This window comes from Lathamus discolor, chromosome 5, assembly GCF_037157495.1.
Source record: "Lathamus discolor isolate bLatDis1 chromosome 5, bLatDis1.hap1, whole genome shotgun sequence".
NCBI classification, from domain to species: domain Eukaryota; kingdom Metazoa; phylum Chordata; class Aves; order Psittaciformes; family Psittacidae; genus Lathamus; species Lathamus discolor.
Window position 1 is genome coordinate 94,674,208 of NC_088888.1, and position 18,069 is coordinate 94,692,276.

At 40.3% G+C, this 18,069-nt stretch overlaps 1 protein-coding gene across 2 annotated transcripts in view; it reads left to right on the top strand.

The window, feature by feature from the left end:
• RNF144A (ring finger protein 144A) overlaps positions 1 to 18,069 on the top strand; it is a 67,070-nt gene that overhangs the window by 14,218 nt on the left and 34,783 nt on the right. Inside the window, exon 2 of one of the 2 annotated variants that reach the window (XM_065681580.1) lies at positions 3,281 to 3,370. The exons of the other annotated variant lie outside the window; for it this stretch is intronic. The gene's annotated coding sequence lies outside the window, so the exon portion shown is untranslated. The remainder of the gene's footprint in view (positions 1 to 3,280; positions 3,371 to 18,069) is intronic. 2 annotated transcript variants of the gene reach the window in all.

Below are 18,069 nucleotides of genomic sequence, written 5' to 3' on the forward strand. Positions count from 1 at the left end.
AGACAAATGCTGCTGATAAAAAGGGCATTATTTCCTCAGGATCCCTCCTGCCTTGAAAGATAGAAGTGGGAGAGAGGGCCTCAGGAAGGCAGTACTGGTGGAGCAGTTAGTGAAGTGCTCAGTGAAGTGCTGGCAAGGGCAAGTTTTTAAGAGTAAGAAAGAGGTCAGGAGATGCTGGAGTCGGATGGAGCTGATGCAATAACCTGAAGTACTAGCCAGGAGACGTTTCATGCTAAGGAAGAAGGGCTGGCAGAAGAGCTGGAAAACATCAGTGGCAGAGCTGTAGGAAAAGACTTTGCAGGCAGCTTAAACACAAACCATACTCCAACAGTATTAGAAGGGACTCAGCATCTTAGCTGCCTTCACAGCTCTAAACTCTCTTTTACTTTCCATTTGTTTTATTTTCTTCTTTCTCCCATTTAGAGAGGTATAACTGGAGCCACTGGCTGAAGGCCTAAACGAAAAGGTGAATGGCTGCAGCTCTTCAAACCAGTGACTTGCCCGTCTCACCATTAGAGAAAGCAGTGAATCTCTTGGTGTCCAGCCTAAGGCAGGCCATGTGCCCAGGCAGTATTTGTTAGCCATATGCAAGTTACTTGTCTTGCTTTCAGGGTACTTGGGAGATGGGTAGTAACTTGTGGTGTTCAGGCTAACAACCTATTGCATCCAATGGTCCTTCTGATCCTAAGCACCAGAAAGCTGTTTTCTTAGTTTACAAGCAGATACACCATAATGAAAATAGATTTTGTTGGTTACTTTTTTTGCCTTGTAAAATGTAAAGAGAATGTGGGAAGCGGGCAACAGCAACATTTTGTCAGATTTCCTGATTTTCAAGCAGGATTTGTGGCAAAGAAGCAAGTAGGAGGGTAAGGTTAAAAGTGAGCAAGATGCACAAGAGGAGGGAACCTCTTTCTGGTGACAGAACTGTGGTTGATGGGTAGCTGAGAATGTTACACTGCATATATGTCTGAGCTTGTTCAGGTAAAGGTTGCCTGAGTACTGTTTTCTGTTGTTTTTTTTCTTTTTGTCTAGAAGCATGGTAGGTATTTTTTCCTTATCACATCCGTCTCTAAACTAATATCGGAGAGTGTCAGATGACAATATTTCAGGAATTAAATGCTAAATTTTAAAAATTCTAAAGGTTAACGTGTGCATCAATAATTACAAGTATTTTTAAGTAGCATGTTGTTGAAAACTTAGGGTGAATAAGGAAGACCAGAACCTTGTGTGCTTGGCTAGAAACTAATCTCAAACTGCATTTTTTAGATTTGGTGATGAAGGGCGGGTATTATGTTAAAAATTTACATACTCGGTTTGAGGATACAGGTTTTCTGAGTACTCATTGGAAAGGAACTGAGCTGATGATTTCTCTCTCAGAAATAACACTGTCAGATTAATCTGAAAATGGAAAATAGCTTGAAGTCAAAGTAGGACTCTTGCCAATTGCTGTGTTCTGAATTCATAGAATTGTGGAATTTTTTCAGTTGGAAAAGACCTTTAAGATCATAGAGTCCAATCATTAACACTGCCAAGTACACTACTAAATCATATCCCCAAGTTCCATGTCTACATCACCTCCAGGGACGGTGGCTCAATCACTTCCCTGGGCAGCTTGTTCCAATGACAACCTTTTTGGTGAAGAATTTTTTCCTAATATCCAGTCTAAACCTGCCCTGGTACCACTTGAGGTCACTTCATCTTGTCCTATCACTTACTATTTGGGAGAAGAGACTAACACTTCACTACAACCTCTGTTCAGGTAGATGTACGGAACAGTAAGGTCCCCCCAAGCTTCCTTTTCTCCAGACTAAACAACCCCAGTTCCCTCAGACATGCCTCATAAAACTTGTGCTCTAGACCCTTCACCAGCTTCGTTGCTCTTCTCGGGACCCATTCCAGCACCTCAATGTCTCTCTTGTAGTGCAGGGCCCAAAACTGAGCACAGGGTTCAAGGTGGGACCTCACCAGTGCCGAGTACAGGGGGATGATCACTGCCCTGGCCCTGCTGGCTGTGCTATATGTGATACAGGCCAGGATGCTGTTGGGCTTCTTGGCTGCCTGGGCACAAGTTGGGTCATGTTCAGCTGCCATAAGTCAGCATCCCCAGGTCCTTTTCCACCAGCAGCTTTCCAGTCAGTTTTTTACCCAGTGAAGAGTGCACTAGTCTAAGCCATGAGCAGCCAGTTTCTCCAGAAGAATGCTGTGGGAAATGGTGTCAGAGGCTTTACTGACATTTAGGCAGGTAACATCTGCGGCCTTTCCGTCATCCACTAAGTGGGTCACTGTCATAGAAGGAGATCAGGTTAGTCAAGCAGGACCTACCTTTTGTAAACCTGTGCTGACTGAGCCTGATCACCTGGTTGTCCTGTACATGCTGCATTATGGCACTCAAAATAACCCGCTTCATAACCTCCCCTGGCACCGAGATCAGATCGATAGGTCTGTACTTCCCCAGATCCTCCTATTGGCTCTTGCTAGCCTCCAGTCAGCTGGGACCTCCCCAGTTAGACAGAACTGCTGGTAGATGATGGAACGTGGCTCAGTGAACACTTCTGCCAGCTCCCTCAGTAGCCTTGGGTGGATCCTATCTGGACCCATGAACTTGCATTTCTCTAAGTGGTGTAGCAGGTTGCTAATCCCTTCCCCTTGGATTATGTGGGCTTCATTCTTCCCCCTATTGCTGTTTTCCAGCTCAGGGGGCTGGCTACCCAGAGAACAACTGGTATTAAGACTGAGGTAAAGGTGGCATTGAGCACCTCAGCCTTTTACTCATCCTTTGTCACTGTTTACCCCCACATCCAGTAAGGGACAGAGGTTGGTTTTAGCCCTCTCTTTGTTGTTAATGTATTTATAGAAACATTTTTTTTTTATCGTCTGCTATGGCAGTAGCCAGACTAATTTCTAGTTGGGCTTTGGCCCTTCTAATTTTATCTTTTTTTTTTTTTCAGGCTTGGAAATCCATTGCATTAAAAGATAATAATTTAAAAACAAAACACAACAAACAGAAGAGACCCACCAAAAACCACAAACCAACCAACCAAAAAAGCCCCAAACCAAGCAAAACTCAAAACCCTCCCAAAAAACCTCTTGTGTAATAAGTTCAAACTGAGCCAGTAAATGCAGAGAGTACAAAGGGTTAAGAGACAAATTTTGCCCGTCTTCACTAAGACCAGTTGTCACATCATGCAACTTTAAAAGCTCGTTGGCAGAATGGAGCTGTTAGTTCCGGTTTTAAACAGTCAATCTAAATAAAGTCTGACCCTTATTTTTTGTCTTTCAGGCTTGGCTAACACTACCTTGAGCCAAATTCCTAGACTGGTTGGTGGTTTCTCATGGGATCCCTGTGACTGACAAAGGAGAGATTGTTGTGGTAGGAGTTTGCCTTGACTGTCTTAACAACACTTGGCCTGGGCACAGACAGATGTAGTTTCCAAAGCAGCCACTTTTTTGTAGGGCTTTTATGCAAACAGGAGCTGTGGAGAAAAAAGAAAGTGCCTGAGAGATGGCTTTTATAGTCTTTGGAATTACTGTTGTGTTACCCCATAAAAATCTAAACCACATAGCCCAACCTACTACGGAGGAGGGAATTTGTCAGAGTTTGCTTTTAATTATGGGGCTCTAGAATGAAAAGGATTGGTTCATTTACCAGTTAAATGTAGGAAGAAACCCAGAATGTGCATTCTAGTTAACTTTTTAGTGAAATCCAAGGCACAGAGAGAAAGGCTCGTTTGGTTTTGTGTAGTTCAGGTACTGTCTTCAAAGCACAGTTTTATAGTACTACTTAAAATGGGTTCACAAGGCTTTTTATATCTTTATATAAAATAAATATATATATTATATAAAATAAATATATATATTATGTACTTTTATATCTTTATATAATATGTATCTTTAGATCTCTATAACAGGTCTGTTTTGCTTTCATATATGGTCCTTGGTTTGATAGTATAATGTCCTACAATTTGCAATTTTAAACAGCAGTAAATTGATACTTCAGATAAGGGAGATAATAAGAAGGAGATTTCCTTTTTGAGATGGCTACATATCTATATGTACTCTATAGCTAATTGTTGATATATTGGATAGTTGCATTTCCAATCAATCAAAACCAATTAGCACATATTTATCTTGTTTTCTAGAAGGCAGTAAAATTTCTGCTTAAATAATTAAAGTCCTATCAGCTTTTCTATTTGTGGTTTGGAAAAGATCATCCTGTAGATATCACTAGAGCTGGAAGTGCTGCATTATGCTTACGCTAATACATAGCTATATGCAGAAATAATGACATCTTTAGATTCTTTATTTGCTTCAGCTCATAGTTTCCTGTTGGTTGCTTTCCATTTTCCCAACCAGTGCCACTCTTACGTGCATGCTTCTTCTGGAAATAGTATCGAAAACACAGACTGGCAGATTCCTTTTTTGTTTTGTTTTGTTTTTTTAATCTTTCCACTGAAGCTCGCGTTCTTGGCTTAATTATCAAAGTGTAATGATTTTGCTTGACTTTTTCTGATCACAGAAAAAACCTCTTGTGAAGAAAACATGATCATGCCCTCACTGGCTTGAATTTCAGCATTGAGATTTTAATGTAAGAAGCTGTATGCTCAGCTTCAGTAACATGTCTTCCTGTAAAGAAGTACTGTTTAATTGTAAAGCTTGTTAAAATATTTTTTCATGTTTTTTTTTCCTGCTCACTTTTTTAGCACTAAGTGAAAAAAATTTTTTTTGTCACATCTTTTTTTGCTAGGAGAAACACAAAATGGGGAGAAAAGGAAGAGAAGAAATTTAGTACCAAAATATCCAATATTGTTTTCCATATCTCTTGTTTAAAAAGCAAGGTTCAAAAAAACTTACAGTTTCATTGCTTTCTTTTAATTTTGACTAGTTGATTTAAAATTTAGAGAATGGAAAGGATTTCTGGGGTCCCTCACACTTTGGACTGTAGGTAGTATAATTCCTTTAATAAATTTTCAGCATGCAAATAACAGGTATTTCTGCTCCCCCTTCTTTTAGAAAGCTGTAATAGAAACATATAATGCATCTCTGACTCTTAAGAACGACAAAAGTTTCTATATGGCAAATCTATATATCTGTCATTGTGGTCAGTGATGTCTTTTTAGCTTAAAGAATTTTTCTCCCATTGTGTGATGTATATTACCCTGCATCTTGTGCTTTCAGGGAGTGACCATATCTTTTATTGATCTCCATGTCCCTTAGCCTCCTTTGCTAAGATTAGCTCTCCATCCTTCTCCCTGAGAGACCCAAGGCCTTCAGGCGTAGTGGTCTACCTCTGTGCCCATTCCCCACCATGTTATCAGCAGTGCAGCTTATTCTCCTCCCTGTTTAGTTTTCTGGTGAGGTGTTTTTGAAGATCCCAAAACCTCTGCAGGAAACATCTATTTTTCTAAGCACGAGGGGAAATGTGTGCATAAGGGGCTCTGAGGACCTGTGTCCAGTCTCTTGGAAAAGTATGCGCAGCTGGTCATTCTTTTTTCCTTTTCTTGAAGTAGAAGCCTCAGTTAGTGTACTTGCTTTGTCAAATGTGAAACAACTAAGGACTTCTATGATCAACGTGAGAGCAGCTCTGACATACAGTGCTCATAATTAGCTGAAACAGGCCTTATTTCCTTTGAATCTTTCTGCTGCCCATCAACCTTATTTCACTGAAATGTCTCTAAAGGATTACTGAAATGGAGCATATCGTGGCAGACGTCTGTACTGGAAAATATTTGTGGCATACGGATGATCATGAGGTATTTGTGTAACAAACAAGAACATACCATGCATAGTTCAGACTGTTAATACAAAGCAGAGGAGTTTTGCCCTCTGAATTTCCTCTTCTATGATGCAGGAGCCTGCCACTTCTGTCAGTGTGATTGTGAACGTAGTGGCAGAATTCATTGATCTTTTCTAAGCATCTGGAGAAAAGCTTGTGTGTCTCATCATCTTTAGAGATGCTTTCATAGATGTAGCTTGCTCCTGCTCATTAGCAGGGAGAGAAGAGAGCAGATGGGCAAAATCAGAGTTTGCCAGTAAAAGGCAAAATTCTTCTCTAATCATCTAGTGTGGGCTTGAATTTGTGGAGCTTTCTTATGGAGCTGTTCATTTCTGTTTCATTGTTTATAACATTAAAATAGTTATAATGTTTCATTTCACTGTGGAAGGAAGCAATCAAAATATTTTGGCTTTGCTTCAGACAAAGGTAATGTTTTGTAAATAGCTGTCTGTAACCCTAATGACAGCTGAGACCTCTCTAACTAAATCAGTGTAACGTAATTTGGTGACAAGTGTGCAGTGTGGATGATCTATGATGATGACGCATTCATAAGTTGCATTATGATGATGTTATGCCTTGTAGCAGTAGCCAGAGGCACAGCTTGGCCCAGTCCAGCATAAAGACTTGGCTAGCTAAAATGAAATTTAATAAAGATGTAAATAAAAACTGCCTACATCAATCAAGTAGTGGGGTTTGTTTCAGCCTGTGACAAGAACTGCACTGCAGAGGTGACAAACTCATTCTGTGGTGACAGCCACAAGCAGAGTTTGTTTTTACTTACAGCTCATGAAACAGGATGCGAGATTAAACCTATTTGTTTGCTTTAGTCCACAAAAAAGTTTCCCCAATAGCAAAGAAAGGTTTGAAGGTAGGAAATGCCTTTTTTTTTTTGGTGTTTTTTTTTTTTTGTGGGTTTTTTTTTTTTTTGGTGTGTGTGTGTAGGCAAAATTTTAAAAAATAAACTAGGTCAGCTCATTCTAAAGCCCTCTGCATTCCTTTGCTTGCCTGGTGGTTAATATGTGTAGGGTCTGTGGCTTGATCAGAGCAACATGGAGTGGATCTAACCGGGCAAAGGCTTCTCAGTCTTCAAGGTTTTAAATTTTGTTCTTAATGTCTCTGTTACTACAGAGGAACTTAGCATCCTGTTGCAATAAATAACTGGGGTTGCATTTCTGAGGCTTTATTTCAAATACTGGAGGGGGATTTATCTTTGTTTTGTTGTTGTGAGTTTGTTTTTCAAAACACCAAAACCTGATGGAGTTATTTCTCCCCTTCTTTTGCAGTCTGTAGAACTAAAATCTGGCTTCAAATGTTTACTCTTTGAATAGGTGCTGTTTAGATGTGATACTGATCTTCTCGATAGTTTGTTCCAGGTTCTGTAAGTTACTTTCCTGTTAAAAGGGGATTGCAAGAGTCCGTAAAGTTAGTTTCATTTTTTGGAGGGTTGTTTGTTTTAGTGTTTTAGGAGAAAGGTTTTTGGTGGGTTTTTTGTGTGTGTGGTGATTTTTTTTCTTGTTTGTTTGTTTGTTTGGGGTGTTTTTTGTCCTGTCCCGTCCCCCCCCCCGTCCCCCGTCCCCCCCCCCGCCTTCTGTTCAATGAGCTCTCACTAGAGGACACTGACTACTGCAGATGCACAAAGCAACAGGGAAAAGCAGTTGGATTCCAGTGCTTAAATGTGCTGGAATGTCCTGGCAATGTACGAAGTAGGGAAAGAGGCACAAGTCAAGACACTTGTCTGCTGTTGTGTATTTTGACCTTCATAGAGAAGAGTTAGGCAACCACCGCATACCAGTCCTTGTAGCAATCATGTCTTGTGCAAAAAGGTCTTGTTGCTGTTTAACAAAGGCAGTTCCTGAGCTTTCACAAGCAAAACTTTTTCTGTTTCTTTTGAGTTCAGTTTACAGAAATTAGTTACAGTGGTATTTGAGAAATTTTCTTGACCTTTTGTAGGTTCAGACATTAGAGTGGGTCTTGAATTTTATTTTTAATCTGTTTTCTGTTTTCCTGTTAGTATAGTGATTCCAGTAGGGATCGATAGCTCTTTCTGTGTTTCCTGTCACCTCAATGTTACTAAATCTTCCTCCCATCCCCAATAGCTAGAAATTCAGCTCTTCCTTCTTTTTTCTTCAGTTCTGGCTTGCTTTCTCCTTATCTGAATCAAGTTTCATTTTCCTATAAAATTTGCAGGTTGGCTTGAAATCATGCTGCAGGGTAAGAACTGCCAGTGAGAATGAAGCTGCCAAAGAGCTCTGCATCTCTAAGAGGGAACCTGTCAGCTTCATCCTTTTCCTTTGCCACCATGGTAAAAGGCTTATTAATCAGTAGTTCTCTTAACATATCTGCCATAATTTTGAGGTGCTGTTTCCCATTTCTGTAAAGACTAGAGCCCAGGGAGGAGGAGGAGGAGGAAGCAGGTTGGTGGCTGGTCTGTCACAGGCACAAGCTGAGTTGCACAAGCTAAGTAGTTTTCACAGAGGATGTGTGGGGAACTTCTCCAGGAACTTGGAGCCCTCTCAAACCTCACTGCTTGCTGTTCCAAGCACAACACCCACTTTTCAACCACACTTTCTTTAACCAAAATGTAAAGCCAATCTCCCCAGAAGAAAACATTTCATATATTAGTAGAGAAGGCAGGAGTGAGCACAAACTGTCTGTGACACAGGATAATTATATTGCTTTATACACTACATACCACTTTTTCCATCTGCTAAGTCTCTGACCACTGCAGGAGCTCTGGTTATTTCAGGTCAGTGGGAGGTATTGGTGCATCTTCCTCAACCAACTTGGGTGATTCAAACATTTGGCTAGAAGTTAAGCCAGTTTGTCACTTAGTATGAAAGTGTTATGCCTGAGTGCAAAAGACTGTATTGCTGACCAGCTCCTGAGGAAAGAGGTCTGCCCAGCTGCCTGAATTATTGCGCAAGTGCCATTTTTCTGTAGCAGTAACGGGTTCCTTTTATATTGCCTTGTGAATATTTTTTTCCTACTGATTTTTTTTTTGTCATCTTTATCAGGCATTTTTACCAATGTGAGTTACTTTTGTTCATTTGCTAACAACCACATAGAAACCCCATGTGGTCATCTTATGCTTTATATATTTTTAAACCTTGTATTTGGATGTTTCCTGGTCTGCATGTCCTTTTCATTTTCACTGTTTTCCGTAGACCTTCATTAGTGGGTTTTTGGGGTTTTGTGTTTTTGTAAAGTATGGATAGACTACAAATGTGTTGGTAGTTACTGACCTAGTTGCTTTGTCAGCTGTATTCCCAAACTCCCATTAACACAGCTGTGTGACTGCCACTATTAGGCTTCAGAGGCTTAAAGTTTATGTAGCATTGCCTTAGCTTACAGTTGGTGTTGGTTGTAATCTCTGGTGCAGAAACCTTCCTAATCTCTGTTTAGAACAAATATGGTATGGATGAAAAAATCTGAATTTCCCATGACCTGTAGCATTGTGAGGTGTTCCTACACTGCTCTGCTCTGTCCTTTCACACCTAAATGAGTTCTGAAGCACACCAAGCACTTTTGTTCCAGTTGCAATGCTCTTGCTCCCGTTTGTGCTGACTAGTGTAAAGGAGATGCACTGCCCTTGTGTCTCCAATTTTTAAACAAATGGATTTTCTAACTGTCTTGGGGAAGAGCACAGCAGTCAGCTACTGTGCTCCTCCTTCTTGTTTGTTTTTAAAGTAGCCCTGCTTTGCTCTTGAATCTGTTTAATTGGTTTCCTGCTGGAAAGAAACTAAAGGGCTGCTTTTGCCAATTAACTAGGGCAAAATACTGCATTCATAGACAATGTAGGTTAACCAAGGATTTCAGAAAAGAAATGTGGGATACCTTTGATGGTTAAACACTTGTTCTGTGGTGGAGGGTTCTTTCCATTAAATACAACATACGAATTAAGAAACTGCCAGTGTTCAGTTCCTTCATTTGGAAGGTTTCTTCCTGTCTAGTTTTAATAGTGACAAACTATTTCATCTTAAAAGCATGTAGAGCTCTTAATTCCTAGCCAAGCACTTACTGTCCTATGGAAAAAAAAAAAAATCTAGACAATGACTTAAGACCTGTGACACAGCTTACTCATGTAATAGGCTATCTTTAGGAGCATTAATAGCCATATTTTAAGGGAAATTTCTATTACTGGCCTCCTAGATTGCTAGGTGCAATAAAGTCAACCAAGAGGGAGCAATCAGATTGAGCTTGTTACTAGGAATATCTAAAAACAAACCACAAAAGCTAATTTTAAGCAGTGGGTTGCAATCCGTGTTGTTTAGTTTAGGGCCTCGGAACAATTCCTTTCCAAACATCTCTATTTTAAACTGGTATGTCAGACCACTGTGGCTGCTCTTTCATAGTGTCCTTAATATAAAACACTATGGTGACCATTAAAGTAAATAGGAAAAACTAACATTTGCACCAAAAAAAGAGTTAATTTCTTAGTACAGTGGATTCCCTTTAAATAGGGGGGTATGTCTCCAGAGCTGGGTGGGTGGTGTGTGTGTGTACCATGTTACTTGACTGGGACCATAATGAGCAACCACATCTGTGATCTTCCCAGAAGCTGAAAAGAGGGCGGGCTTCTGTGGTTTGTCTTGTTTGGTTTGGGAAAGCACAAGTTCAACTTGGAGAGATTCCTACTATGTTTACCTACCATTTTTTAATTCATCCTTTTTAATAGCTGTTTTCAGTAAAATTTTGGTTTACTAAGCTTTTTCACTTTCTTTTTTTAGCACTAAAATAATGTTAAACAGTTAATGTAATTGCTTCTGCTTTCTCAGGCTGCATACAAAAAGAGGGAGAAAGCTCCAGGAGTCAGAAATGCTCAAACGCTATTTCAAGATACTTTCTGACACCCAAATGGTTCTAGGGAAAATGGTTGCCCACTAAATTCAGCTACTCAATCCATTTTCTGAGCAGAGAGTTTAGTACCAAAGCTATTAATATTAGTTGAATTATTTTATAACTTTGTATTGATATTAACTTCTGAAACCTGTGATTCACTGCAGTGTGCACTGCACAAACATAAAAGGTGAAGTTTTTCCTAATGAGGAGTTCGTAGTCTGAGCGTGATACTGACCCTGTTCTGGGTATGTTACAGTACGGAGCAAGAGCTGAGCTGTTTTTTAAGGCAGTTTGTTTGATTTCTTTTAATAAACTGGCTATGACAGTGCAGAGCAACCATCTGAGTATCTGTCAGGCTCCGGAAAAGCTTCAGAAATACCTGATGTCCAAGGGGAGGGTCTTGACACAGGTGTTTTACACAGGGAGAAGCAGTGTGTCTTCAGAGAGCTGTTGTTTCCTGGGTATTGTTTTAGTCACCTTTTAGATAATGGATTGATCACTTGGACTTGTGGAAGGAGCTCATTTTATGGAGTGGCTTGAGGAATATATTTGATATATCAGTGCTTTAAATGTAAGTGTTGCTGCTTTATTTTGTTTTTCTTTAGCAAGCAGAATGCCTTAATTGTGGTAATGTGAACTTCCTTTAAAACCCATCAAGACTCAGTGAAAGAGGTTTTTCTTTTAACTGTTTTGGTTTTAAAATTCTTCTTTATAAAATCCTAGAATGATGGCCACAAACTTAAGCTGGCCTAGAAATGTGTTCCTCCTCACCAATAAATCTATGCAAATTTTCCTCACTTTATGCTGCATGCCAGATTTCTCTGCTGGGAAACTGTGAAGAATAAGTAGGTGTTTTCTACCCCAGCATGGTCTCTTGTAGTAAGCAGGTCAGAACTGTGCCCCACTAGAAGTGTGCAGCCAGGGCTGTGTTTCAGTATCCTTCCTGCCCATGCTCAAGAGCAGATAGGAGTTATACGTTGAGCAGAGTGCAGGTGGCATTTACAGAGCCACGGGCCAAAGCTGTCCCTATCAATGTGGGATATACCCAACACACCAGAACTGAGTACCTGTTGCACTGCATGTGTTGATTTGGGGAAGGGGTTAATATGGTCTAGGAGTGCTAAGAGGCAAGGCAAAATGTTAGCAGGCAATTACTATCTTGTGAGTAGACTTTTGCTACATATCAAATCCATAGCAAAGTCAAGTACTGTGATAACACTGGGTGTTTTTGCATTGTATCATTGTTACCTGAGGTGTTCCCTCTTTAGCAGGATGAATTATGTGGGTATGTAGGAGGTATAAGGGACAGATCTAAGTACCTTCATTTGACTTTTTCTGACAGTGCAGTGATATCTAGGGTAACAATCCTTTTTTTATTTTAATTCTATTTATATTTTTATTGCAACTGAAATAAACTGTGCTGATACCATGTTAGAAAAGTTTTATTTAAATTATTTTCACTTACTCTATATAAGTTTATATTTTCCTTTCATAATTTTCAAAATTTATGTTCTTTGTGTAGCTCAAAAGCCAGATCTTCTCCCATGAAACTAAAGGTTAAAACCCCAAAATTTTTTATCAGCTCCACACTGTACTTACTAAATGAGTTAATTGGCCATTTACAAATGTAGAGCTGCCAGTAGCTTGTTTTTAAGGCTTTGTTATAGATGAGGAAAGAAAAATTGTAGTTCAAGCTGCAAAAGCATCTTAATTGACTACAATTAGTCAATGAAGAAGAGGAGACATCTAAATGGAAACTAGAAGTAATAAACCAAGGCCCAGCACCTATTGATTTTTTAGGAGCTGTGCTCAAGTGTACAAAGCAGTACAGAGAAAATCCCAATAGCATTCCTCTGCATGTGTTCCCAGAATCAAAGGTCTGTAACTTATCTGTACCTCTTATCTAGACGACTGTAGCATGGGGAGCCCTGAAGGGAGTGTTTCCACTGCAGTCAACTGTACTCTTTCCTTTCTTTGCCTGTTGCTTTCTGCTGTCTCTACATGCCTTTAGCGCTGCAGCCTGTGGTTCCGATCTTTCTGCCTTTGCTGTTGCAGAGGCGTTGTGCACGGTCTCTGCCACGTGCAGTTGCGGTGCTACAGTACTGCTGGTTTCTGCACTAAATCGGTATGTGTGTTATGGGTGCGTGTTTATACTGCAGAGGTCAAACGTGGGGAGAGGGGATTACAAACAATGCAGGAAACATTACTATGCAATAGTAATATTACTGTGAGGGATTAGAATTGGGGTTGATGTTGAGGCTAATACAGTATGCTTCTGAATATACTGCAAATGCTGATTGTCAGTCTGCAGATGGAGAAGGAAAATGTGCCCTTAGGCTGCTAATTCACTGCTCATTCACCCACCAGCCTATGTGGTGTGGTAGGTACCAGCTGATGTGTCTGAGTCACAACTAAGCTGTGTGAGCTGCTCAGTTACACTGTCAGTTTGAAGCAGAAAAAGTTATCAGTACTTTCTTATAACTTGGGTGATGTTCTAATCACTAGATCACCCTTTTTTTTCTTTGGTGTGTTCAATCTGAACAGTTCACGTAAGAGCTTTGTCTTAAATGTGCTTGTTGAAAGTCTTCTAAGGCCTTTGCTAAATGACTTGACTGGACCATCAATAAGAATGGAGGAAGAACCCAGACCAAATTAAATATCTGTCCCTTAGCAAAGTGTTACTGCATACTAGGAATCTGTCTGTAAGTTCCTTAGCACATGGGAGTGTCAGGTCTGTGCCCAGGCATTGCTAGTTGAATATCATATCAGGACATGAAGAAATGTGGTTGTAATGTGTAATTCTGTAAAGTGCAAAGGAAACTTGGGAGGAAGCACCGCTTCATTCACTGAGCTAGCTAGCATGGCTGGGATATTAACATAGATTATAATAAAATTAAACTTCGTAACATTGTGCTTAAAATGTCAAAGTGCTCCTCTCCCAGAGTGAAGAGGAAGATTTGCTCCAAGCCAGTTTCCTGGTAGGACACCCTGAGCTCTCCTGTTTGGCTGACTTGGACTATCCTCCCTTGGATACTGTGCCGTGGAAGTGAGATTGAAGTGCTGGATTATGATGCAGAAGGTGTGATGGGAAGAGGGCAGGGGGAAAGCAGAGCAATAGTGTTATAGGAAATGTGACAGAGATGAAGAAATAAATCTTTTAGGAGGATGCAGGGAAATAATGGTATTTCAACAGCCTGCATGGGGGGATTTGAATTCAGAGTCAAGTTTGTCAGGCCAGAAGTTTGTTGTAGAATGTCCTAGATGACAGGTTTATCTTTTATCATGTGTAGCATTGGGTGATACGAGGGGTTGACTATTTTGTGAGAGATGCAGGTATTCTCAAATCTATTCTGTCACCCATTCTTAAATTAGGTACTACTATTAAGAGAAACAGTGAGTAGCTAGTATTTTTGATGAGACTGGATCCTGTTTGCGGGATGTACAGAGCTGGCTGTATTGGAGTTCTCTCAGTGTTTGAGGTGGGGAAAATCATTTTACTGGTCTATAATTCAGCCCATTGCACAGCTCAAGCCACTGGATTCATTGTCAGGAGATGGAATTCTTCCAGAAGATGTGGTGGGTTGTCTTGTGGGTTTGTGTTTTTTTGGGGGTTTTTTTTGTGTTTTGATTTATTTTTTTTAATGTTGTTGGTTTTTGTTTGGGTGTGTTTGTCTCCTTGGCTGAGGTGCCTAGTATTAGACAGAACCTCCCTCTGAAGGCCTTCAAAATCACTTTCCTTCCTCTCATTGAGTAGGTAGTGCAGGCAGTTATCTTAAAAAATCTGCTTCTTTAGGTGCTAGCAATAGGGTAACTAAGTACTCAAAATCCTGTCATAAGTTCTTTCTTATGCTTAGCCTGATGTGTCACACCAACTTGGAGAATGAGTTTGTATACCATAACATCTAATTTAAACCCAATAGATTTTTCCATCCTTTGAAGTTTAGAAGAGTGGTTCTGGGTCATAGCTGATGTACAATGTGGTACAGTATAATCGGAGCTGTTACCTTTGCAGAGAAGGTGTCCAGCTTCTAGCTAGAGTTGCTGGTTTTAGGCCTAGTTTTGGAAAAAAAGTAAAAGCAATTTTCCAGATGCTGTAATTACTGTACAAAACACTTCTATGAAGTTTTACTTTTTCTACAAAGAGTCTTTCTCTTATACTTCATCAGTATTTTCTTGTCACTCCTATTGACTATATATGCTCTGTTGGTGGTTCTCCATCTTTAAATTGTTAGTGGAAGATAATCCTTCAGAAAAAGGGAGAATTCCGTGCTCATCTCTGAGGGGCAGATCTGGGATGTGAGACCAGGAACTCCCTGTTCACACAGAGTTGTGAAAAATGCTGCCTCTTACAAATATCTGTCTGGAATTTGGTGGTGGTTACTGAGTTACAGGAACAAAGGGAACTGTGGATAAGTAAACCAGACTTAAGCCCATTCTGAATATGTTTTTCAGCTGCCAGCATACCTGATTTGCGGTTCTAGTGTAGTACATGGAGGGATGGTACTTGTGTATGTGTTGCCTTATAACTAGGATGTGAGCTGTTGTTAAAACCTGAGCTCCATCATCAGCATACAGGTGACAGTAAGTGGGTTTGTGGTGTGTTTTTTTGCAATTCCATGTACTTTGTTCCTTCATCTGAGACTTGTAAGGGTGAGTGGAAGTACAGCACTGGGCAGTGTATCAAGCATGCATTTTGCCATAGTTGCAAGGAAAAAGACTATTTCTTTTTGAGTGGTGGAAATGAAAGAATTGCTCAGCTAGTCTCTCTAAGTGTCTCAGTCAGAACTAGGGCTCAACTCCGCTTGCTTATATTCACACAATTTTGCATAGCATTAGATGTAATTCCTAGCTTCAAGCTTCCAAGGCTTTTCTCCCCAGCTCCCCTTCACACACACACACACACACACACACACACACACACACACACACACCCACACACACACCCTGCCCTCAGTTAAAAACCCACAGAACTCTAACTTGGTGTTGTTTGGACTTTGTGTAAACATAGCTCTTATTTTTCTGAGAGAGTTGGCTGAGGAGAAGGAAGAACTTTGTGGTATGTTGAAGTTTCAAACTTCTCCTTAGTGATTTATTGCTATTGTGGAAACATCTCAGAGTGCACTAGTTCATCAGTTCTTTGTAAGCAGAGAGGAGGGAAAGAATAGGAGGAAGCAAGGAAAGGGGTGGAGGGGGAAAGAGTTGGGGAAAAGAATATAAAAACATAAGAAAATGTAAGGGGTAGGAGGAAAGGCATAGCAAAGCATTTTTTTTTTTTTTTAATAGGTGGTTTACAAGTTTCTGGAAAATAGTAAAATAAGATGTTACCCTAAACAGTGGCATCGTCTGTGCCCTTATTATTACTGTGGCCTTCTTAAGCTAGAATATAATTCAGTCATGAGTGACTTCTCACTGCCAGATAGTCTTCAGAGGTTGTTGCAGCTGCAAGTTGTGTGGTCAGGTTACAACTGGCTTTGGTTAAAACCAGTCTCTTTTAGGTTGGCTTCATGTTACCTCACTTTAAGATCTTTTACAAATGTTGAATGTGTCAGCTTTACCCTAGGCTGCTCTCATTGTGGGAGAGTCGGGACCAGCAAAAGGGCAAGATGTATGGTGGAAATCAGCCTAAAGTTTAAGGCAGTTTAAGTGCAGGTGGCTACTGGGTTACATATAGCTAGTAGGAGAATTGTGATCAGTATGGCCAGCAGAACTGCTGGAATAGTCAACACACCCTAAACTAGGTACTTCCAGCCCACAAGTATAACGGGAGCTCATAGATGGAAAACACAAAAGTATTTTCTTGGCCATGTTAATTTGGAGTAGGACTTCCCTGCGTTCTGAGCTGCCTACTTTGGCCAATGAATGCTAGCTGTGTAGCCCTTGGTGTACCTATGGTTTTGAGCATGAATTCTGTTAACAAAGGTGGTGACTACAAGGTTCAGAATTCTCAGTAAATCTCAAAACTTAGTAATCACCTGCTTTCTTGCAGTAGAAGCAAAATCTGAAAACATTCAGCCAAGAAAATTAGTTTGACCATTCCTGATTGTCTTCTCATAATCAAAACAGCCAAGTCAACAGGATGTTGCTCTTTCACTCTGAAAGTCTCGTGGCTATTCAGCACCTGCTGAAATAGTTATTCATATCGCAGCTCCTTTCCAGAAAGGTTACACTGCTTTTGGTGTATTCAGCTGTCAGCGAGAGGGAAGGCTTGTGGTTTTTCTTTTTTCCATGAACTCTTGTTCCTTTGGTCAGGATGCCAAGGGGTTGTTTTAATCTGCTTGATCTCAGTTTCACTGCTATTTCAATCACGTAGTCTTGGTTCTGGTTTGTTGTAACCTGGGGAGAAGAGGAACAATAGAGCGCAGAGCATTATTCTTAATATGTAGAAAATCTTTCTTATTTCCTAGATTCTGCAGCTGACTTTTCTGTCTCTCAAATACGAAGTTTAAACATTTCAACTGCTAATGATTTAATCTGTGGTCTTTCACACTTTTGCACTGGCTTAGCAGTTGCCACAATAATTCATAGATGGTATCCTGGTCTTGTCCCTAGTACTCAAAGGCAGTGGTTCATTGCATTAAGGTTTATGGGAGGTTTTAGTGAGGTTCTAACAGGTTCATGACTCTTAAAGCAAGCAAATTAGATGGGCAGTCATTCTCCCCATGCCAAAATGTGTTGTATTCATGCTGGTTTCAGATCCAAGAGATACAATGTCTGGGCTTTTCCCAAGTCTAATGCAGGTGGAATTTTCCCACTCAGCATGGAGGAGGATGGTTTTAAAATGCTTATCATCTTGGTCTAGCTATTTCAGATTATCTTGAGGCCTTGGCTCTGGCTGTTGAGAGTGCTCAGAGGCGTGCAGAGGGTCTGGGGCTGGAGTGCTGGGAAATGGGATGGCGCAAGCACTTCCCAACTCTCTTGCCTCAGGTACTGTGCTGTTCCAAGACTCGTATAATCTTTCAGATAGCAATCATTTTTAGACATGTGAATTACAAGCAATGTTCATTAATATTACTACATCTCTGTCCTTTTGTTCATGTCATATTTTGAGGATATTAAATGTTTGGGGCATAATGCATTGGAATTCCACGTGAGTTATTGTATTCTGCACAAAAATATACTTCTGAGGAGAACCAGGAAGATATTTTCCCCTATTTTCTCCTCACTTCTCCCCTATCTTTCCTATGTTCTCTGCTGTCTGTCTTCTCATCCTTTTTTTTTGTTTGTTTTTATTAAATTATAGCGGTTTTGTTAATTTTTTTTTTATCTCCATACATCCGAATCTTCCAGTTCTTTCCCTTCTGCCTGGCTGCAGTTTCTGTCATATGGAGTAAAGTAAGTGATTTTATTTTCCTTTGAAATGTTTTCAACCATGCCTGTGGGGTTTGAATAACAGTCACACCCAGTTTATTTCAGGTTGCTGCTGTTTGGCAGTGCTTCGGGAAGCCACAGTGGCACCA